The sequence below is a fragment of the Hyperolius riggenbachi genome, chromosome 5 (genome assembly GCF_040937935.1).
Source record: "Hyperolius riggenbachi isolate aHypRig1 chromosome 5, aHypRig1.pri, whole genome shotgun sequence".
NCBI lineage: Eukaryota > Metazoa > Chordata > Amphibia > Anura > Hyperoliidae > Hyperolius > Hyperolius riggenbachi.
This window is the reverse complement of record NC_090650.1, coordinates 69,728,813-69,752,802: the sequence shown is the minus strand read 5'-3', so window position 1 is coordinate 69,752,802 and position 23,990 is coordinate 69,728,813. Positions and strand designations below refer to the sequence as shown.

The 23,990-nt window shown below is 43.1% G+C and overlaps 1 protein-coding gene across 5 annotated transcripts in view; it reads right to left on the bottom strand.

Annotated features, from left to right (window-relative positions):
* PTPRN2 (protein tyrosine phosphatase receptor type N2) overlaps nt 1-23,990 on the bottom strand; it is a 1,331,885-nt gene that overhangs the window by 1,022,617 nt on the left and 285,278 nt on the right. The gene's annotated exons all lie outside the window — the stretch shown is intronic.

The window sequence follows — 23,990 nt, the reverse complement described above, 5'->3', positions numbered from 1 at the left end:
CTGGGGTGTGAGGTCCGTGGTCTCTACACCCTGGAACTGGTCTAAGGAATAACACAGATGATACACAGTATTCCTAGTCTGGGGTGTGAGGTCCGTGGTCTCTACACCCTGGAACTGGTCTAAGGAATAACACAGATGATACACAGTAAACTGGCTAAGTGTGGATTCCCAGGTCCACCTGGTTCCACCACACTGAAGGATCTGACTAAGGTCTGAGTGCTAACACATAGGTATTCGCAACGCCAGACAACCAGCAACTGAACAGCAAGAGATATATATAGTAAAGCGCTCCACAGCGCCGCCCATCAACCAATCACCTGCTGAGCTGGGATCAGCTGACCCTTCTCCTATTGGCATAAAGAGCCTGTCTTGCGGCGCGCGCGCGTAGCTCTCCATCTGTGTGCACTACTAGGTCCAGGCAAACCAGAAGCATGTTGCTGCGGGGAAACCGCCGCTCTGTGCGCGGATTCTGCCGCCTCACTGTCAGAACGCGCGGCGGTTTCTCCGCAATCCGTCACACCTCCCCACCTAATACAAGCCACCCCTCCTGACAGCTATGTGTAGCCGATTGTCTACACATAAGCAAGAGGCTGCAACCACTATTCCCAATGTAGTAGCCGACCGGCTACTATCTGCATTGGGTGCCCAATTACCGATAATTTGCATTTGCGTCTTTTAGATGCTTGCCAATCTCCATGCCCAAATTACCTCATCTGACTCTTGTCTGAAGACTGAGAGAAGATATTCATTTTTTATCACATGCTAAATATTTGATCATTGATTGGGCAGACTTATTGCCGTACACATTTTAATCCGATTCGATGTAATTATCAAATCTGAGGGTCGATCGGGCCACAATATCGCTTGATCTTGTATGGCCACCTTTAGATTTATCGCTTCATGATTTTGGTTTAACAAAACCTGCACTAAAAGAGGAACTGTAGTGAAAATAACAATGAATAATATTGACTATTTTTTTTTTTTTACAATATTCATTTATGAATTTAGTCAGTGTTTGCCTATTTTAAAATCTTTACTCACCCCAATTTACATTCTGAAATTCATATCAGATGGCGACATCTTTAGTACTGGCAGATGCATCACTGTGCATAGAACTCTCTAGTAAACGAACACCCCGCAGAGGGAGATAGGGCTTGCTTGGCAGTTGGAAGCAGCCGTTATTTCCCACAATGCAAGGAGGTTACACAGTAAACAGTCAGGACCATGGTCCTGACATCACACTGGGGGAGGGGTTTCACTACAATATCAGCCATACAGATTTCCCAGATCTATTCCAGAAAAAGAAAAGATATCTCGAGGTAAGGAGGGTATCAGCTACTGATTGGGATGAAGTTCATTCCTTGGTTATAGCAAACTTGAGCTGAAAATTAAAAGTCAAAATAAACACACACATCATACCGACCAGCCGTGTTGTGTACTCATCAATCTCTTTCTCCTCTCCTGGTTCCTGTTTGTCCACGGTTATTGATGGAACTTCCCACCCTCCATTTTGAAAATGGCCATTACCCCATAACAGCTACCGGGTCAGCACACCGATAAACTGTAATGTCGCCCATGTGAGCCACAAGGGAGAATGGACATTACCTTGCTCATCAGTTGTCCCTTCAGTTATAACTGACAGCAACTGATATATAACTGACAGCAACTGATATATAACTGACAGCAACTGCCTTATTTTAGGTGTGACAAAATCTTGTGGAATTGTAAGAAGAAAATGGTGAGCTTCTGAGAGGAACTGACGACGAGGTAAGTACACAATTCTCATTTGCAGGTACATCATGTGTTTAAGGTTATTTTGACTTTTTATTTTCAGTTCAGGTTTAGTTAGTTAGTAGTCTACTCCTGAATCTCTTTCTCCTCTCCTGCGTCCCATTTGTCCACTGTGATCGATAGAATTCTCCATCCTCCATTTTAAAAATGGTCATTACACCATAACAGCTTCCCAGTCAGCACACTGTTACACTGTAATATCATCCACTTGAGTCATAGGGAAACATGGACAATACCTTGCACATTCAGTTGTAACTGACAGCAACTGGTATATTTCAGTTCTGACAAAATCTTGTCAGAACTGGAAGGGATCACACATGACGTAACTGCAAATGAATACTACATAATAACCTCTCCATCAGTTCCTCTCTGAAGCTCACCTGGTGAGCTTCAGAGAGGAACTGATGGAGAGGTTATTATGTAGTATTCATTTGCAGTTACGTCATGTGTTTATTTAAAATAATTTTACTCAGCTCAGGTTCCCTTTAAAGGTGTGTGTAGGTGTGTGTGTGTAGCTGTGTGTGTAGGTGTGTAGGTGTGTGTGTGTAGCTGTGTGAGTAGGTGTGTAGGTGTGTGTGTGTAGGTGTGTGTGTGTGTAGGTGTGTGTAGGTGTGTGTGTGTGTAGGTGTGTGTGTGTAGGTGTGTAGGTGTGTGTGTGTAGGTGTGTGTGTGTGTGTAGGTTTGTGTGTGTGTAGGTGTGTAGGTGTGTGTGTGTAGGTGTGTGTGTGTGTGTAGGTTTGTGTGTGTGTAGGTGTAGGTGTGTGTAGGTGTGTAGGTGTGTGTGTAGGTGTGTAGGTGTAGGTGTGTGTAGGTGTAGGTGTGTGTAGGTGTAGGTGTGTGTATGTGTGTGTGTAGGTGTGTAGGTGTGTGTGTAGGTGTGTAGGTGTAGGTGTGTGTAGGTGTAGGTGTAGGTGTAGGTGTGTGTGTGTGTGTGTGTGTGTGTGTGTGTGTGTGTGTGTGTGTAGGTGTGCGTGCGTGTGCGTGCGTGCGTGTGTGTTGAGAGAGATTAAAAAGAGTTACAACTTTTTCAAGACAACACAGATGAAACAAACTTCAGGAAACATCATCTCGATCTCCAATTACATGTCAGGTTAATAAACAGTGACATTTCCTTGCTTAATTGTATATTCAGTCTGTAGTGTTAATAGCACCAGATAAATAGATGTCTCTCTCTAGCCGTGTGCTTTCGGCGACACTCACGTGCCGAGCCTTACCCGGCACACAAGAATCCGGCACTGTGTTTATTCATCAGGTGCAGCAGCAATTTTCAAATGGCATTATACATCAAAGGATGGGAGATGCGGCTGTCTTTGTCGCAGGCCCTGATGATCGATTTTGCACAGCGCAATTTAAAGATGCATCAAATCGGCATCAAGCCAATTATGGATGAGGTTTATCGCCTTGCTAGGTGGCCGGGTCAGTCACAAGTAAACAGCCTTTCACCATTTGTCAGTGAATCATGCGGCAATTTGATGACTAATGCACGTCTTGCTAAAACAGATGCTCTCCTTTCAAAGCTTTTGTTCTATTTGGCCATTTTCTTTATGCTCATATGAAAGCCAGCCTTCTGTAATAATGCGCAGTAGATAAAGAGCTCATTTTGGCATGTATTCCCTAATAGGTAAACACAGAAACGCAAAGAATGTTCTTTTTTTGTTCCTTTGCTTTTAGTACATTATTATTATTATTATTTGTATTATGTTTTTATATTGCTGACTTCTTCCACAGTGCTTCAAAGCAAACCTAAAGTGGGAAAAAAGATGTAAAGCCACACAGAGGGGTTTATTCTCAAACATTCTTACCTGGCATTATGCAAAACTATATAATGCTTTATTTACATGCATAACTTGCAAACAAGTAAAATAAAACATGTGTTTGATGGAGAGGGGCACACTAGACACAAGGGATCACTGCATGGGGAAGGGCAGGGGCACAATAGACACAAGGGATCACTGCATGGGGAAGGGCGGGGAACAATAGACACCAGGGATCACTGCATGGGGAAGGGAGGGGGCACAATAGACACCAGGGATCACTGCATGGGGAAGGGAGGAGGCACAATAGACACCAGGGATCACTGCATGGGGAAGGGAGGAGGCACAATAGACACCAGGGATCACTGCATGGGGAAGGGTGGGTGCACAATAGACACCAGGGATCATTGAATGGGGAAGGGTGGGGGCACAATAGACACCAGGGATCACTGCATGGGGATGGGAGGGGGCGCATTAGACACCAGGGATCACTGCATAGGGGAGGGGGGATGCTAGATACCAGGGTTCGCTATTAGGGGGGGGAAGGGAGAGAGGGGCCACCACTAGACATTAGGACTGTATGAGGGAGGAGGGGGGCAGCATTTCACACCACTAATCACCGTATGGGGAGGAAGGGGGCACTAGATGCCGGAAACTGTATGGGGGGTAAGGATCTAGATGCACGGAAACTGTATAGGTGAGGGAGGGGGCACACTGTATGTAAAATTGGGACATGGCTTAAAGTGTGACAGGGGTTTGTCTTAGTGTCCCTCTTTCCTGCAAAATTTGGGAGGTATGCATTAAGAAAACCGCTGAGATTGAAAGTACTGTGTACTTAATACCTACCAACCCCCATTGGTCGCAGAGGGTCACGTGATCTTCAATTGACCTAAATGACCAATAAGCAAGTAAGAGAATATTTTGGGTCCTTCATTAAACAATGGCCATAACTGTACATACAGTTAATAAAAAAGAATTTTAATCATAGTTTAAGCAGGCTTTCCTTGCATCTGCATTCAAGATATATGTTCAAGTTTATAGTAGGTCTGCAGCAGAAGCAGCATTCATTATTATTGTTATTATTGCTGCTACATATGCTTGTTTTGGGCTAGATTGTATGCCCTTTTGAAAAGGTACATATTAAGGGTGTGGTTGAGGATTTGGAGAGTGACAAATGTGTTTTGTTAGGAAACTCCACAGGAGGGGTGAGGCTCGTGAGAAGTCCTGTTTACCTAAACTGGAAACAATATCGCTGTTTCCAGTTTGAGATGTGGAGGTTCAGGACCCATTGACTATCCCGACTATCTTCATTAGGCAAGACACCTTTCCAGCTCTCAAGAGGTTACAGGAGGTTAGAGTAAAAGAAAGACTGGAAACCAACAGCCTCCATTTCTAGTTCAAAAATCACATAAGTACATGGAATACTTTTTAAATTTCAGAATTAAGACAGAAACAGCAGGAGGCATGGGTCAACCTGACGTATTTAAGTCTGTCCCTGGATTTAGGCTTCAAATTAATTCAAAATACCAAACTCGATAACTAGCTAGCTAAAAGCTTCTTAAGCCGGTAGGCTCGCTGAATGACAAAGTCAGATCCTAGCTGTGCACAAACAAAAATAAATGATAATAAACCTGCTTTCCATAAAGCTTCTTAAGAATCTTGAAAGTACAGCCTGCTGAGCAGCAGATTGCACAGTTATGCTTGTTAAGTTTCATTTACCGTCATCTGATCTGCATTTACCCTAATAAAAAACCTGACCTAACAACTAGCGATCGTCCTTCTGCCCGACACACAGAGAAATCTACATGACTATTTAGTGTAATGGCTTGATTAAATACCAATTACGAGATAATGGCCATAATTTATTGTTGCCTTGTACACACCTCACCAGTATCCGAGATTTGATCTTCACCATCAAATCTGTCCTACCTCTGCTGTATATTGTTCCTTCAGCCAATTCCAGCATTACCATTAGAAAGCGCTCTAAAATATGGTGGCCATTATAGTCTGTCATTGGCTTCCCATTTAATAGGTCTCTATCTTCCACTGCAAACACATTACCGGGTTTTTGTATTCACTAAAAGACATCCAGGAGCTCTGATGTGCTCCAGGAGAAGAAAACCTTTCAGGCCACTTGAGCTATTTATCAACAAGGGAAAATAGGATAACAGAGAGGTCATTTGGAAGAAAAATGTAAAGTATTAAAGTCATTGTTAAAGAAAAGTATCTATAATGTGCTTTAAGTGAGATTCTACTTTTCTTGAGAAAAAAGCAATCTCTTAAGTTCAACTATGTACCAAAAAGCATTCCTTTCAGTTTAGCTCTATATGGTGGACGGAATAGTATTATTTTGTATCTATATACTTCTGCGCTGTACATATTCTTGTCATTAACTGTCCCTTGAAGAGACTCAGAAATCAATAAATGTAGAGCTCTGATACTTACTCGGGGCTTCCTCCCGCCCCATAAACACGTGGGAGCCCCACACCGTCCTCCCACGGTCTGCCATTCAGCTGCGGTGAGCTCCGTTATCAGGGACTACTGTGCATGCACGGGAGGTCTGTAGGTAAACACAGAAACTACTGCGCATGTACGGGAGTCAGTAGACCCGGACTAGCATCGACGCGCAAGTCATTTATTTGCTCAGCTACACCTACTATTCAGCCACACAGAACGAATCCTAGCTTTCCGAAGAGTCGCTACTACGGTTTATATAGCCAGATGAAATAGAGTGTGTTTTTTAACCGTTTTATCCGCAGGTTTTGGCAGCCTAGCATTTTGGGTTTTATATGTAGAAGCTTTCCAGAGGCGCCAATAGAATAAAAGTCACTTAAACGAGCTTAAAACCGATGGGGCAGTGGTGGGCCTATCCCATCCATGCAGACAAAGCAAACAAAGGAAGGACTGTGGCATCAACAGTCAAACAACAATTTATTTATACTCCACAGTAAAAATTGGCCTATTTTTACTGTGGAGTATAAATAAATTGTTGTTTGACTGTTGATGCCACAGTCCTTCCTTTGTTTGCTTTGTCTGCATGGATGGGATAGGCCCACCACTGCCCCATCAGTTTTAAGCTCGTTTAAGTGACTTTTATTCTATTGGCGCCTCTGGAAAGCTTCTACATATTGCTAAGTCCACCCTTGGTGGAGGGTTGTACCCATCTTCTTCCCATCTACAGAGAGCGACTTTTAATCCTGAGTGGGGTCAGGTTAATCTCCCCACCTGCCTTCACAGTGGTTGCCTAATGGTAACCCTGGTTTGTGAGTATTAAATTGTTATATTACTCATTATTAATTATCATCTATACAATATCACACTATTGGGCTCTTGGTGTCCCCCCTCCCTTTATTTTGGGTTTTATAGTTCACACGCCTCCTAGTCTGTCTGCCAAAATTCCAACAGTTTCAGCTCATCGATTGTGTCCAGTGGTTAGACGGTCTGTGGGCTGAAATACATTGGAAGACATTGTGTGGTCCGGGCACCGGGGGGAGTGTGACAAGCAGAGCTTTATTGATCTCTGAGTCTCTTTTCAGGTGCATACACATGCCCATTGAGGATCCGGAGCATCCTCTTAGGCAACTTTGCTGGGCTGGGCTGCACTCACGCGTCTGTGTAGCTGATGGCGCGCTGTGTTGCTATGCCGGTGGCGACGGAGGGACGATGAGCGGCACATGCATAACGTCACGCGATGGGTGAGGGAGCGGCACAAACAATGGGGATTGGCATCGCTGCAGTTAGGTAGATACATTTGGTGGATCACTCATCAGTTGAGCGTCAGAGTCATTGCGTGCCGTACACGCGCCTGGTTGTCGGCTGAGGCGGTCGTTATCAGCCACCCTGAGCTGATTTAAGTCAGGCATGGGTACGAGGCTTTAAAGGAGCTCACAACTTAATACCTACCATATGTCTTGTGTCTCAATTGTGGTCTAAGGCCAGATTTTTTTTGGGGGGGGGGGGCAAGCCAATTAACGTATCTGTATGTTTTGGAGATGTGGGAGGAAAAGAGAATGCCGGAGGAAACCTATACTAATACAGGGAGAACATATTTGATTTGAACCAGGGGCGCTAGTGCAGAAAAGGCATAAAATGCTTGTGAATACGCCATCATTTCAGATCGCTTACCTAGCTTTTTGTACATACAAAACACAGTTTATTTCAGGAAAACTGTGAGAGGATTGTCACATAGGTGGATTAAAGCCTGTTTGCAAAGATTTGGCTTAGCACAGTTGAAGAGGAACTGTAGTGAAAATAACATAATAAAATTGCTCATTTTTTTTTACAATATAAACGTATAGATTATTTAGTCAGTATTTGCCCACTGTAAAATCTTTCCTCTCCCTAATTTACATTCTGACATGTATGGTCGTGACATCTTGAGTCCTGCCAGGTGATCTGTGCGGAATGTTCGTTATTGAAAGTTCTATGCACAGAGGGGGATATGCTTGCTTGACAGTTGGAAAAAGCCATCGTTTCCCACAATGCAACCAGGTTCCCAGACAGCAAAGTGTCAGGACATCACACTGTGGGAGGGGTTTCACCACAATATCAGCCACACAGACCCCGCTGAGATCTATTTGAGAAAGGTAAAGATTTCTCATGGGAAAAAGGGTATCAGCTACTGATTCAAATGAAGTTCAATCTTTGGTTAAAGTTCCTCTTTAAAGTGTAACTGTCAGGCATAAATTCAAAAATCTATTATTTTTATCTGGTAAACAAGTAATAAGGATGCTGCTAACCAGGCAATCCAACAGTTAAAATCACTATTACTTTTCTTGTTGATAAATGATCATTCCCCAGTTTACCTGACTCTTATCTGGTACACACAAAATTTGGTACACAAAAAGGAAGTTGCAGGGCATGCTGGGTTGTCCTTTTTGCTTCTCTACTTCCCCCTCAGACTTAACTAATGCAGCCTGATTGGCTGAAACCTCTTTCCCTCCTGTTTTCCCCTCCCACACCTCTGTTCCTCTCTGATTGACCAGTATTTCTCATGCTGAGACAATGCACTTTCTAAGGTGGAGGGCGGGCAATTCATACACAATCAGACAGAGGAGACTAAGGGAAGAAATTACATCAGGACTGGCTTCAAAATAGCCACACTTAAAATGGGCAATGCTAAGAAGGATTTTCTCTTTTTTTACTGTAGAAAAATCACTAAAATCAAACCGTGGACAGTGCAATACATATGTTATGTAAGTAGAGCAAGTATTTACTCATATTTTTTTTTTCTGAGATAGCATGGCTGACAGCTCCTCTCTAAGACTAGTATACAACTTTAATTTGGATTGGTTAATCACTGATCCTTTACCAACTCCGTGTATTATGAGAATTTACCTACACAATCTGTTCATAGTATTCAAAACCCGTCGACCTTCTTACTACATGGAAGTGATAAAATTGGCCAATCAAAACTGAAGTTGTATACCAGGCTTTAGGTCCAGAACAATGTGCAAATGCTATTCTTGCAGACAAGTAGCTTACAGGAGTATTGGACATTGTAGCTTGCAGAAAAAAGAAATGAAACAATATGGCTTCATAACCATACATTTCAAAAAGATGGACAGTACTTATGGAATTTTCTCTTTAAAATAATGGAAATGAAATACCTCAAAAAGTTTTATATTTCATTAGAGCAACAACAAAAAAGTAAGATTGCACAGATAGGAAGGCTGCCCGATTGATTATCATTTCCATGTGAATTACATGATGTGCAGAGCTTGCTGTTAATGAAAGTCTGGCAGATAACAGCCTGGAAGAGCAATGCAACACAATGCAGGATGAAAAACGCAAGACCCGTGCTAATTTACAGCGTGCCCATTACTCCTCAGAACAGGATATTTAAAACCTTGGTGAGCTCCTTGGAGATGAAATTAGGATTTGCATTTCATTTTTCCTGTATTAAATAAAGAAAATGGTGATCTCCGATATCAAGAAATGTTTCTGAAACAAGTTGAGGTGAATATGGAAAAATGCATGCAAGCATATATGCTGTAGTTGGAAAATATGTGGCACCACGTACGTGAATTTCTCGCGCAATGGAAAATCGGGCGCAGGAACAGTGGTGGTAGTAGAATATTGGTAAATTTACTCTACTACTATACTCTACTATTCAAAGTGTTAATATTCTTTAGTAACATATTGGTAATTGTTACCGATAGTTTACTCTAGCTAAACCTAACCCTACTCTCACACAGAACCCTCCGCTACCAATGCCTAACTCTAACCACCCTGGTGGTGCCTAACCTTAAAGAGGAACTTCAGCCTAAACAAACATACTGTCATTAAATTACATTAGTTATGTTAATTAATATAGATAGGTAATCTAATCTCTTATCCACCCTGTTTTAAAAGAACAGGCAAATGTTTGTGATTTCATGGGCAGCCATCTTTTTGGTTGAAAGGAGGTGACAGGGAGCATGAGACACAGTTCCAACTGTCCTGTGTCCTGATCACCCCCCCAGCTGCGTGCGCTAGGCAACGAGAACAACAACATCAGAAATCCCATAATGCTTTGCACAGCATCAGGGGAAAAATGCCTGGGCAGATTTCTCTGATGGGGTGGAGCTTCTGTGCAGCTAAAAATGAGGCTTAGGCAAGAAAAAAAAAGTTCTGATGCTGTGAAACTGTTAAACAACAAGACTTTTCAGAGCTGCTGAGAAGATTTTTAGTCTGGAGGTTCACTTTAAGAACCCCCCCCGGTGTCTAACCCTAATCCCCCTGGTATCGTCCGCCCTGCACAAACCCCTTTCCTGGCGCCTAACCGGAACCCCCCCCCCCCCCCCCCCCCGTAAAAATTCCCTTCCCAAAAGCAAACCTCAACTGTGCCCCTTTCACAAACACCCTTCCGATCCCTAACTGATGCCGCCCAATTTGTCCACAAATCACATGGGCCTGATACCACCTTATAGTGGACCTAATCCATGTGGGGCTTAAGGCTCATTACACTCATCAGACCATAGTCTTTGGAAAATGAAAGATCACAGACCAATTTTACCCCCTTCCATGTAGTATGAGAGCCATTCCTACACAGTCTATTCTATGGTGCTGAACTCCCCATCAGACAGAAATCTTTGCAAGATGCTGCACACAAAGATGCTGTAGACATTCAAAAGATCAGTATCTGCAAAAGATCCGTTCCTGCAAAATGCATTCATAGTCTATGATATCTGCAGATCATCATACACACCTTGTTTAACAGACATTCATCTGCAGATCAGATCCACCAGGATGGAATTTCAGATCTGCAGATGATTGTCTGACTCTGATCTGCAGATGAATGTCAGTTAAACAAGGTGTGTATGATGATCTGCAGATCTCATAGACTATGAATGCAATCTGCAGGAACTGATCTTTGGCAGGAACAGATCTTTTGCAGATACTGATCTTTTGTGTCTGTACAGCATCTGTGTGTGCAGCATCTTGCAAAGATTTTTTTCTGATGGGGAGTTCAGCTCCATAGAAAAGACTGTGTAGAGTATGGCTCTCATACTACATGGAAGGGGGTAAGATTGGTCTGTGATCTTTCATTTTCCAAAAACTATAGTCTGATGTGTGTGTGAGCCTTTAGTCTCCATACAAAGGGCACCTAAAGTAAATAAGGTAGTACATGTGATTTTGGGCCCAGTAATAAGAGGCGGTCATAGGAAAGGAGCGCACGGTCATGTAGAATACACTAGGTCAGTGAGGACCCTGCCAAAGGCTTACAATTCTAAGGTATCTACTTATGAGTACCCACTCAGATGACTGATGGAAATGTATCTGTAACCAGGCCAAAGGCATGTCTATAGGGGGAGCAGCCCATGCAGCTATGAGGGGCCCAATGGCTTTCACTCCTTCCCTCCCTCCCATACAGGAGTCCATCTTACAGATCTGGTGTTGCTGTGGCCAAACTTGTTAGTGGAAGGGGGGCATCCTGTCCCTATATGTCATACAGTCACTGTCAGATGGGCCCCCAGGCTTTGGTGAAGGGGAAAGAGGTGTGAACATTTGAGTGAGGGAGGGATATCGTTTTTATTGGGCAGTCCCATTGTTTCTATTTATGCCATTGTCATCAGCCTATCTTTCTCCACTTTCTCTCCTATCTTGCAGCTTCCAGCCACTGTTCTTAGTGAACACACACAGGAAAGAAGAGGCTAAGCACTGTGTACTCTAAACTGTGAGCACAAGCAGCATGCTAGAGTGAGCAGGCAAAGCTAGGCTGCATAAAGCTTCTGATCATCCAATGGAATTGGCGATCATCAGTCAGCATTATCACGTGACAGGGCTCAATTTTACTACCAAAGGTAGAACTTTAATTGCTGTAAGCTGGTCCTATCTAATAAATGATGGCTATCCTATTTGTGGAGACTGAGATATCATGGCAATAGAGAGCTGCTGCTCACGGGATCTGTATAACACTGAAGGAGGCTGCTGTACATGAAGAGAGGGCTGCACAAGGATTAGGAAGGGTGTTCTACACATAGAAGGGGAGCCGCAAACAAGTTGGCTTAGGGGCAGAGAAAGTATAAATCCAGTACTGGATACACAGGAGCATCAGATGCTGCTTTACAACATAATGTCTGATGTTTCTATTAGTCTGGTCTGTTCCAGAGCAGTAAAGTGTAGCACTGGAGTAAACTTACAGTAGTTTTTCTGACCAACTTCATTGCAATGAATGGGATCAGCACCCCGGACAGCACTGCAGGTGGAATGCCTTACAGGACAATGCAAGGCCGCACTGTGAACTAAGCAGTGCAACGCCATAGGACGCTAATCTACTACTGTCACTGCCCTGACTCCAATCAACTTAGATTTTCCATCACGTATGATCTATAGCTATGATCGATTTTTAGTCAAAATCAATCAATCTGACATTTTTGGGGAATTTAAATTTGCACTTAAGGGACAGAAGGGGTTAATGGCTGTAATACTGTATGCAGTGCAGTCATTAACCCTTCATGAGCCCCAAGTGCAGCCATTAACTTTGCTGAGTAGACTTATATTTGAGTCAATAAAGAATCCAGCTTAAAGAGAATCTGTATTGTTAAAATCGCACAAAAGTAAACATACCTGTGCGTTAGGGGACATCTCCTATTACCCTCTGTCACAATTTCGCTGCTCCCCGCCGCATTAAAAGTGGTTAAAAACAGTTTTAAAAAGTTTGTTTATAAACAAACAAAATGGCCACCAAAACAGGATGTAGGTTGATGTACAGTATGGCCACACATAGAAAATACATCCATACACAAGCAGGCTGTATACAGCCTTCCTTTTTAATCTCAAGAGATCATTTGTGTGTTTCTTTCTCCCTGCAGCTATCTTCCACTGAAGTGTCAGGCTGTTTCTTCCTGCAGAGTGCAGACAGCTCTGCCTGTATGTAATTCCTCAGTATGTGAAAGCCCAGCCAGCTCAGAGGAGGATTTATCCAGCTTGTAAAAGATAATAGAGCAGAGAGAAGCTGCACTAATCTAAATAACACACAGGCAGTGTGCAGAGAGGGGCCTGGAGGGGGGAGATGCATCACAGAACCACAACACTGAAGAACTTGGCAGCCTTCCAGACACAGGCCGACAAGTCTGACAAGAGAGAGATAAGTTGATTTATTACAGAGATGGTGATAGTAGAATGTGCTGCAGTAAGCCAGAGCACATTAGAATAGATTTTGGAACTTGTAGGATGGAAGAAAACCGGATGAAATTTTTGTTATGGAGTCTCTTTAAGAGGATTGGATATTGGAGTCGACTTATACACAAGGTCAACTTGTATTTGAGTATATAGGCTACATACCTGGGGCATACTCCAGCCCCCTTCCAGGCCGATCACTAACTTGCCGACCGTCCTCCTCCGCCTCCTGGATCTTCTGAAATTTGACCTGAAAAATCCTCCAGTCGGTGCAGGCGTAGTCCGGCTGTGTGCGCTTCCACATCCCGCAGCTCAGCCAGACTGCACAGTATGCCGCGGACCGGAGGATTTTTCTAGGCCAATTTCAGGACATACAGGAGGCGGAGTGAGAGACTGGCCTGGAGGAAGCCTCAGGTATGTATACTTACTATAAAGGAAGGTATAAAAAAGCAGCACCTGCAGCATTTGAAATGTAGAGAGGAGGGGACAGAGGGAGGGAGAAAGGAAACATGTATAACAGGTATGCATTTTTATGTAAACATTGCACCCTCAAGCATCAGTGACTGGTTACGGTACAGAGCTACGCTGTAAACAAAACATGTTCAATTTCACTTTAACGCCACCATGTGTAGTGCACATTATGGACAGTAAAACAGTTAATACTGAAAATCAAGGCTATTTCCACCAGAAAAAAAGAAGACTATTGCGACAAAACCAGCAGGTGTCCCTGGAGACCGGACGCAGCTGGCAGCCATGCAATTTCTCTCTACTACTGGATCTCAATCTTTACACTTTCTGTAAGAAGTAAATATGAACATTTGGATGCAAAAATGGAGATTGGCAAGAGAAGACATACAATGAAGTACAATTAAAAAACGATGTATATAGCGTTTATTTTCTATGACTCAACATAGAAAAGTATGGGTAGAAATATATTTGTTGCACACTACTCTTACACAGTATAGATACCTTATATACTCGCAGATAAGCCTAATTCTTCACCATAAAAATGTGCTGAAAAGTTACTCCCATGGCTTATATGCGAGTCAGTGGAGCAGAACACGTGGTGGAGCAGATTTTGTTACTGTGAGAGGAGTGTAAGGATTGTGCATTAGTAATCCTGCTCTTGCCAGCTGGCTCCCTGCAATGTCTGTGCCTCCCATCCCCTGCAAAATGGTGTGCAGAGTGCAATGCTCAAGACTACATGTGTCCCCTGACTTGTGGAGTGGAGCGAGCCACCAACGTGTCAGCGGTGCAATGATAGGGGATTCTTCCTGTGTGGCAATCGCTCTGTCCCATATCTATGGCACCATTTAGTGGCATCTTGAGACAGAGCTATATTATCCTTGGGGTACATCTGGCAATGGTGAGGGGGGGCTGACTTGTACTGGGGGCATATCTGGATACTGTAGAGTGGGCTATACTGCAGAGGGAGCTAATACGCGAGCCAATCACTTTTTTCTGGTTTCGGAGGGGAAAGTGGGTACCTCGGCTTCTACGTGGGTCGGCTTATATGCGAGTATATATGGTAAGCACATGCATTAATGACAAATGCACACTGTTGTGGTAACAGGTACAGCATGGCCATGGCAAGGAGCAACAGTCAATGCACATAGGAGCTTACATCCTAGAGTGAGATACTAGGTAAGGCCACACAAACTACAGCTGAGGTGGTTGCAAAGAAATAATTTAGTTTTGTTTATTTAAAGAGCACCTACATTATAAACTACAGTTTTCTTTGAATCTAACAGGTTGCCAAAATATATGAATTTACACATAATAAAACTATGATTTTCTCTTCCCCAGGGTCTGTATTACACATATGGGGTTGAAATCCCTGCCCACTGAAGTAAGGCCCCGGTAATTTTTTTCTTGCCTTGCCATGGGACCAAAGGATGCTGGGGGATTGATGTCATGACTCCATCCCCCATGTCCTCCTCCCAGCCCACGCCCACTGTGAAAATAAATGTTATCTGATCCAGGCAGGCAGACATCTGTGATAAGAATTATAGCATGCTGTCTGAAGGTGCATACACACGTCTGATTTTATGCCCGATTGTCGTTCAAACCGGACGTTTGAACGACTCGTCATTCAAACAAATAGTTGTTCAGACTCCTTGTATACATAGACAAAACATTTGAAATGCTAAATTACAGCTAATTTACATGTCTCTTGACCAGTCAATGGACTTGATAGAACAATGGACTGATTAAAGAACTTGTTTGTCTAATGTAAAGTCTAATGTAAAACTAAAAGACTTTCAAATAAGAAGTCATTTGTACACATGTACGGACCTAACTGTCGTTTAAACGACAGTCCACAGATCCGCCAAGTGGATCAGTCAAAACTGCTGCTATCAGTCTAACGATTGTTCGTACACACACCAAACTGTCGTTCAAACGTCCGGTTTGAACGACAAGTTGTTTAAAAATATCAGACGTGTGTACATACCTTTAGAATTAATATTTGTGATCTACACGTGTGACACGGCTGTCCCCTCCAGAGTCTCGGCAGCCTATGACAGCCTATGACAGCCTATGACAGCCAATCCCAGTGATTGGCTGGCGGGGGGAGGGAGGGTTTAGTAAAGAAAAAAATTTATAACTATATTATTATTATTTATTGTATTTATAAAGCGCCAACATATTACGCAGCGCTGGACAATAAATATATACAATGATACAGGGATGACATACATAGGGTTATACACATAGAACAAAGTTATACATACAAATTGTACAAAATACATGATCATGCAATATGGGCTGGTTAGGTAGGCACAGTAATACAAGTACAGGCTGTCATATGACAGAAGCACATGATCCTGTAGATTACACTAGGGAGTGGAGGACCCTGCCAGAGGCTTACAATCTAAAGGGAGGGGTGGAAACACTAGGTGGGGCTGTTAAATATTCCTTAGAGAGTTACTGTGTGGTAGGAGGTGGGTAGGCTATCATAAAGAGGTGGGTTTTGAGGGCTTGCTTGAATGTGTTGAAAGAGGGAGCAAGTCTGATGGGTGGTGGAAGGGCATTCCAGAGGGTGGGGGCAGCTCTTGAGAAATTCTGCAGGCGGGCATGGGAGTGTGAAATGCGTGGGGTGGTGAGGCGAAGGTCGTTGGAGGAACGGAGGGGGTGACCTGGTGTATACTTGTGAACAAGCTCCGAGATGTAGGTAGGGCAGGTTTTGTGCACAGATTTATACGCCAGGCAAAGAATCTTGAAACTTATCGTGAAACGGATAGGGAGCCAGTGCAGGGATTCACAAAGGGGAGATGTGGATGCAGAGCGATGCGAAGAATGGATGAGTCTTGCAGCCGCGATCATCACTGATTGAAGGGGGGCAGTGCGTTTCAGGGGGAGGCCAGAAAGGAGGGAGTTACAGTAATCAAGGTGGGAGATGATGAGGGCATGGATGAGCAGTTTGGTCGTGTCCGGGGTTAAGAAGGTGCAGATCTTGGAGATATTACGGAGGTGGAAATTGCAGGCTCTGGTGATGTTTTGGATGTGTGGGATGAAGGAGAGGTCAGAGTCCAAGGTGACACCCAGATAGCGGGCCTGGGAGGTAGGGAGAATGGTTGTGTTGTCGATTGTGAGGTGGAAATCTGGGAGGGGTGCAGCAGCATGGGGTGGAAAGATCAGGAGCTCAGTTTTGTCTAGGTTAAGCTTTAGGAACCTAGCTGACATCCAGTAGGAAATTGCTGAGAGACTCGAGGAGACCTTGTTTATGGTGGTGGATGAGAGATCGGGGGTATGGAGGTAAATCTGAGTGTCATCTGCATAAAGGTGGTAATTGAAGCCCAGGGAGGAGATAAGCTTGCCAATTGAGGAAGTGTATATGGCGAAAAGAAGAGGGCCTAGAACAGAGCCCTGGGGGACCCCAACTGAGAGGGGGGCAGGGGTTGAGGAGGAGCCATTGAAGGAAGTGGTGAAGGAGCGATTGGATAGATAGGAGGAGATCCAGGCCAAGGCAAGACTATGGATGCCCATGGACTGTAGTGATTGGAGGAGGAGGGAGTGGTCAATAGTGTCAAATGCTGCAGAGAGGTCAAGGAGGAGCAGGATGGAATAACTGCCTTTGGCCCTGGCAAGGTTAAGGTCGTTGACCACCTTGGCGTGGGCTGTTTCAGTTAAGTGTGCAGGTCGGAATCCAGACTGTAGGGGGTCAAGTAGGGTATTGGTGTTGATGTATTGGGTAATGCGCTGGTGGACTAGGCGTTCGAGGAGTTTAGAAGCATAGGGAAGGAGGGAAATTGGGCGGTAGTTTGAGGGTAGGGATGGGTCGAGTGAGGGTTTTTTCAGCAGGGGAAGTACTGTGGCCTGTTTGAATGCTTTGGGGAAGATGCCTGTGGAAAGGGAGAGATTGAACAAGGAGGTGAGGACTAGGGCCAGGTCAGGGAAGTGGGGACGAAGAGTATTCGCGGGTACCGGATCACAGGGAGAGGATGTGGGGGGGGAAGCCACTAGCAGCAGGCTGCTAGTGGCTATATATATATATATATATATATATATATATATATATATATATATAGATAGATAGATAGATAGATAGATAGATAGATAGATAGATAGATAGATAGATAGATAGATTTAAAAATAAATACAAAAAAATATTTAACAAAAAATATTTACAAAAAAAAACCACTGGGGGAGCAATGGGGGAGAAAGGAGGGATTACTTGTGTACCATGTTGTGTGGCCCTGCAGCTTGGCCTTAAAGCTGCAGTGGCCTATTTTACAAAAAATGGCCTGTTCTTTAGGGGGGGGGGGGGTTAAGCCTGTGGTCCTGAAGTGGTTAAAATATTATAGAGGATCAGCAGGACAGCCAGGCAATGTGCATTATTTAAAAGGATACAAACATGTCAGCCTCCATATCCCTCTCACCTCGGGTTCCCTTTTCCTATGGCTAGGAACACAGCTGCAGCCAAGCAGAGCTGCACAACACCCGTATGAGACTGAAAAGTTCAGGTCCAACGGTAATATGTCTAATTTACACTACACAGCATCATCGCTTTAAGAATTCACCTTGCTTAGTTTCGACTTTAGCTGGGCTTTAAAATGTAATCAACCAGCTGAACATTTTCCTGTCAGAGTTGGTTGCCGTTTTACCGTTGCCATTGCTTACACTGTAACATCGAAGCTGCCCCTGTTCCATTGGAGCAAAGGGAAACTGGAGAGATAGCGGTTATGAAAACGACTTGCATAACAAACCTTCTGGCAGGAGAGCAGAGCGAGCCAGCTGTTTTCCTGACAGTCTGAAAGCTATTACAGGTACTCAGTATTACACAAGAGAAAATTAGAGTTCTCTGGCTGCTATTCAAACAAAGACACACGCTCACAATGCTGCACAAGGTTGTCTATTGATTGTGCTGTAAATGCATTAAAGGCTTTTTATCTTGGCGGCAGCGTAGGGAAATAAGCGCAAAACATCGCTATCTTCACAAGCAGATTTTTTCTTATTAATGGACGGAACACAATGAAATATCAGAAGAATGACTTTTTATTGGCAAGGGGGAGGGAGGGGGTATATTGGCAGCTATCTCCGCCCCTGTCGTGTTTTTATTCTGGCAGGAAGTTATTATAAAAACAACCCAGGCAGGCCTGGTCTTTTAGCACATGCCAGAGCTGCCACCTTGCCAGTCACAACTACACAAGATAAAAGCATACTTGCCACTCATATGTGCCAGTCTGTCCAGAAATCACCACAGGCTTTTTTGGGGAAAAAAGTACTTATGCTGCCAGAGCAGGATCATTCCCCAGGCAACCTAGGCAGGTGCCTGGGGCCTAGTGCAGGTATGTCAAACCGGTCCTATGAGGGCCAAGGTCCTCACACATTTTTGACACAGCTCAATGGGTCTGAATCAGGAAAGGTGTGGTCTATCAGGTAGAACACATTCATTTCATTCTCAGTGCATCCTAAACACTGGCATGGATCTGGCCCTCCAGGCCTGGAGTTTGACACATGTGGCCTAGTGGGTGTCAAGAGGCCCACTAGCCGCCTTCTTTGACCTCTCTCCACTTTGACTTACCAAAGACCATAAGTGGGCCCCAAATCTACCACCTTGCTAAGGACCCCATTACATCTTAATCCATCTCAGCTTATTATTGATCATTTTAGCGCACATTAGGGATGGTCAATGAGATGCAAATAATTTTGAGTTAATGCAGCATTATGCAAATGTTGTATGCACATTTATGCAGCTTGAAAATTAACCAATCAAATCCTGCCAAGGTAAAAATTCAATTGGTCCATTTTCAAGCTGCATGATTGTGCATACAAAATTTACATAATCCTGCATCAACTCAAAATGATGTGCATGTCATTGATCATCCCTAGCCCACATACTTACACAGTACAGACGAGGGATGGCCGGTGAGATGGAAATAATGCAGAGCTGATTCTGAATTATGAAAATTTTGTATGCCACTTTATACAGCTTAAAATTGAGCCAATCAAATTCAATCTTGGCAGGATAGGATTAGACCTTTTTCAAGCTGCATATCTCATTGATCATCCATAGTGCTGACATATCACACAACAACATGCAACACTGAATACACTGGTCAGTTCACTTAATTCAGTGTCCCTCATAAGGACTAATAAGCTATGATTCAATTCACTTTTGCTCATAAGTTTTCTCCAAAAAGAAATTTTTCATCTCCTGATTAAAATACCTTTCAGTACAAAATGATGTGCTTCAAAATCTCAATTTCAGCTGAAGTGGGAGCTTGATGTAGGAAGGCCCTTGTCTGAAAAATGCTGGGCTTACAGCTGCCGGACTCTCACTAAGAATAGTATGTACTATTCCACATTGGAGACCTCTGTCAAGCTTTTACAGCAAGCATATTTCACTCCAGATAGAGTACACAAGGCTTGACCACAACAAGTCTCTAACACGATTTAAAGGATGTTCCACTTTGAAACAAAACACTGGTGGTCCATTTGACAGAGGGCAGCATCCACTTTAACCTGCTAAATCTCTTGCAACCCTTCAATATTTCTCATGGGAAACAAACCTCAGAAGCTTCAATTTCCCACTCACAGGTTGCCCCAGCAGATTGTCTCAATGACTACAAAAAAAAAAAGAGTCAGCGCAAAATTGGAATTCCTTGCATTTGCCAGTCGACAATGTTTTTTAAATTTTCCAAACAACATAATGCTGGCTGAAAATCTTACTGCTAAACTCTAATGGTGGCCACTAACGATATAATCTTTTTCATTCAATCTTACAATTTTTATGTAATATAAGGTAACTACCTAAATTATCCATTCAATGTATTTATTCAATTTACCCTTCTATTACATAGATTTGGTAAAATTGGATGAAAAAGATTGGATCATTAGTGGCCACCATTAGACAAGACAATAGGAGCGGTTTCCATAATACTTGGACGCCTTGGAACTCATGGTTGGAAAATGGTGGCATGAATTATATTTTGCACTCTTTTTAATTGTCTTTTTGACCTGTAAATATTGTTCTCACTAATACACTATGACCTGAGTGCAGCTTTTTTTTTTTATTATTGGTTTCTTATGTTACTATGTAATTTAATCTTGAATTTATTTGACTGTACTTTACTTCTTTATATATCACCCTGGTGTGGGTATGATTACAAATAATGTGGTTTGTTTTGTTTTGCATCAATAAAAATATTTCAAACCAAAAATAACTCATTCTACGATTGAAAAGGTACCAAAAAGTAGGTGAAAAATTGCCATCAAGATAATTCTATTTTCTTGTTTGCTGGTGGTTTAAAGGGCACTTTATTGATTCGGTGTGAAAAATGTTACTTAGGAGAAAACTTAAGTGACTGAATAAGCACAATAGTGTAATGCCCCCGTCACATTCTACAGTCACTTTCTTTGGAGAAAACTAATTATTGTTGATGGTAAAATTCTGCATAATTCCGCAGTAAATGTCCAAATACTACCAAACACCACACCGCAGTATGAATTCAGTACCAGCTTAGCAAGGAGGAGCCACATGAAACGCATTGTGAAGTGGTAGTAGTAATGAACTCCCCCTGACCTTGTCCAGTTGTTTGATATAAGATAAACAGACGCCAGAAAGAACAAAATGCACTGAAAACAGTTTAAAAGCAGAAGGCAGTGGTGGACTCAACTCCTGACAGATGACACAATGGTTCTATTTCAGTATAGAATACAATTTTATTGGAATTTTTCTCCACCTGACAGAGGCGCCTACGCACTGAGAGACTTCTCACAGTTACTTCCCTATTGCCTGAGTAAGTGGGTTTGACACGTGAAACGTGTCACAACAAAGTGGAGTAAATTTCAACAAAATGGTGTTCCATACTGAAATAGACCAGTTGTGTAATCTGTTGGGAGTACAGTTTTTAGTGTATTTTAGTCTTTCTTGGTGCCTCTTTTTAGACTATATTAGTCTAGTTGTCCTTTCTTGCTGAGATAGACTTCGTAACCCAAGTGGGGTCGGGTGTAATCTCCTCACCTGCATTTACAGTGACTGCCTGAGTGGTAACCCACATCTGTGAGTATTATTTCAGCTGTCGAAGTTTTGTCTCTTGCAACAAGTCTTTACATACTACAGCATAGTGGGCTCTCTGTCGTCTCCCCTCTCCCTCTCCCCTTTTTGTATTCAAGCTTGTTCGGCACTGAATTGTGCTGTTCGGCAGTATCCGGATGTTCCACATTTGTTATGCCAAATTCCAACACTACAATTAACCTATCATGAGGGCTCATTTCTGCTAAGAGCCGTGGCCATTTCAGATTCAGTTGCACCTTCCGTTCTGCTGCGAAGCCACAGCCTGAGTCACTAAGTCGTGCCATGCATAAACAAAATCAGCAGCATGCTGTCCAGATTCACACTGCAATGCGATCTGGACGGTAAGTCACAAGATAGATAGGCAGTGATTCCCCGCCCCACTCGAATGTGGGGAAACACTGCTGATTCTGCCTGGATTCAGGCGTAGTGGAAATAGGGCCTTCTGCTTTAAGTGGATCTAAAAAGGACCCTAGGAACCTCAAGAGCACAGAGAAGAAGCAATCCAGAAGCCAGTACAGAATGCAGCCACTATGCTTGCAATTGTGGTTTTACTCAGTCTCCGCTCAGGTTGTTAGGTCTATCAGGATCCTCAGTGAGTGTTTTCTAGTGTCAGAAACTGAAAGATTGCTTCCAAAAATGAACTCAAAGACACCCTGCTGACTGAATAAAACTGTAGGCTGAGGATTTTTGTCCTGGACATGAAGCAGTAACAGGACCTAACTTATTGCTATTTTTTGAAAAAAGGAAGTTCAATCAAAGCTGGTCATTCTAATTCTGACATATGCAGAGACTTTATGTCGCCAAAGCATACCTAGAAATAATAGAGCTTGTAATCAATAAAATGGTACACTTTATTGTTCATTAGAACCTAACGTTAACAAGTAGACGACAAGGAGACAAGGGTATTTTAGTTGCACTATTTGTTTCTTTGGACCAGATTAGCACAGGTGATAAAACTTGACATCACCAGACTACTTGTTTTCAGTTCGGTCCTAACGGGCAAAGCTTAGGTTTCATTTACCCGTACTTGATTCGGTTTGTTTGCAATTCATAAAATGGACAAGAATCTGTTACCTACTTACACCTACTCAGGATGTGAGAAAAACACACTATTGTTGTTGTACAAGAGTCTCGTTATAGTAAACTCTGATATAGTAAACCTCTGTACAGTATATCGTAAACTTTGCCCTCAGGTCCTGACAAATGCGCCTGTATAAATATACAGTGTATGACCAATTCTGATATAGTAAACTTGTGATATAGTAAACTATTTAGCCAGGTCCCTTGGAGTTTGCCATGAAGGGTTTCTTTTTTAGCATGGATGGCAGCTGGAAGCAGGAGATTTGGGAGCGTATTAGCAGCAGAAGATTGGGGGCACCCATAAGCGCCCAAAATGTAATCTTTTTGCGGTGGACGTGGTGGGGGAGGAGTGGTTAAGGAAGGTTAGGCCTCTGTAGGGAGGGTTTTAAGTTTAGGCATGGGGAAAACTAAGATAAATCGTGGGGAGTTTTTTAAGGTTAGGCATGGCGAGGGCGTTTAGGCCCCGTTTACACTTAATCAGTGGGTCCGCGTTTTTTTTTTCTTCTCCATAGCAGTGCATTGTGAAAAAGATTTCAGTTAAAACGCATTAAGTGTGAAAGTTGCCATAGGAAAACGTGGGACTTACTTTGAAAATCAGATGACCTTTCAGTTATAACAGAGCAAGTGTAAACGGGGCCTTAAGGTTAGGCGTGGGGGTGATGGGTTACGATAAAGGCTCATGCACACGTCGGCTTTTTGCAAACGACTGGTCTTTTGGACGTTCGGTTGTTTGGATGTCAAATCGTGCGTGTGTACGGTCGGTTGTTCACCTGATAAGACTGGATTTGAATGATCCGCTAAGCGGATCCGTCAAAACCAGTCTTATCAGGTGAACGACCGACCATGCACGCCCGATTTGACATTCAAACGACTGGACGTTCAAACGTCCAAACGACCGGTCGTTTGCAAAAATCCGACATGTGTATGAGCCTTTAGGCATCAGTGTGGTTAAGATTAGGCATCAGTACAGGGAGGGTTCTATGCAAGAATAGAGTTAGGTTTTGTTGTAGTAAAATAGCAACATTATTTACCAAAATGTTACCATCGTAATTTCCAATTTCAAAACATAGATTATTGGTAAATTTACCGATATTCTACAAACCAAAATTGGGCACCCAAATTTCCCCACACCTTTTTTCATGTACAACAGAGGAGAAATGGCATTGCATACTAAGAGCAGGCTGCAACTGAATGACTACCAACAGAGGCGTGCAGAGCCCCCTAGTGGCAACATACATACC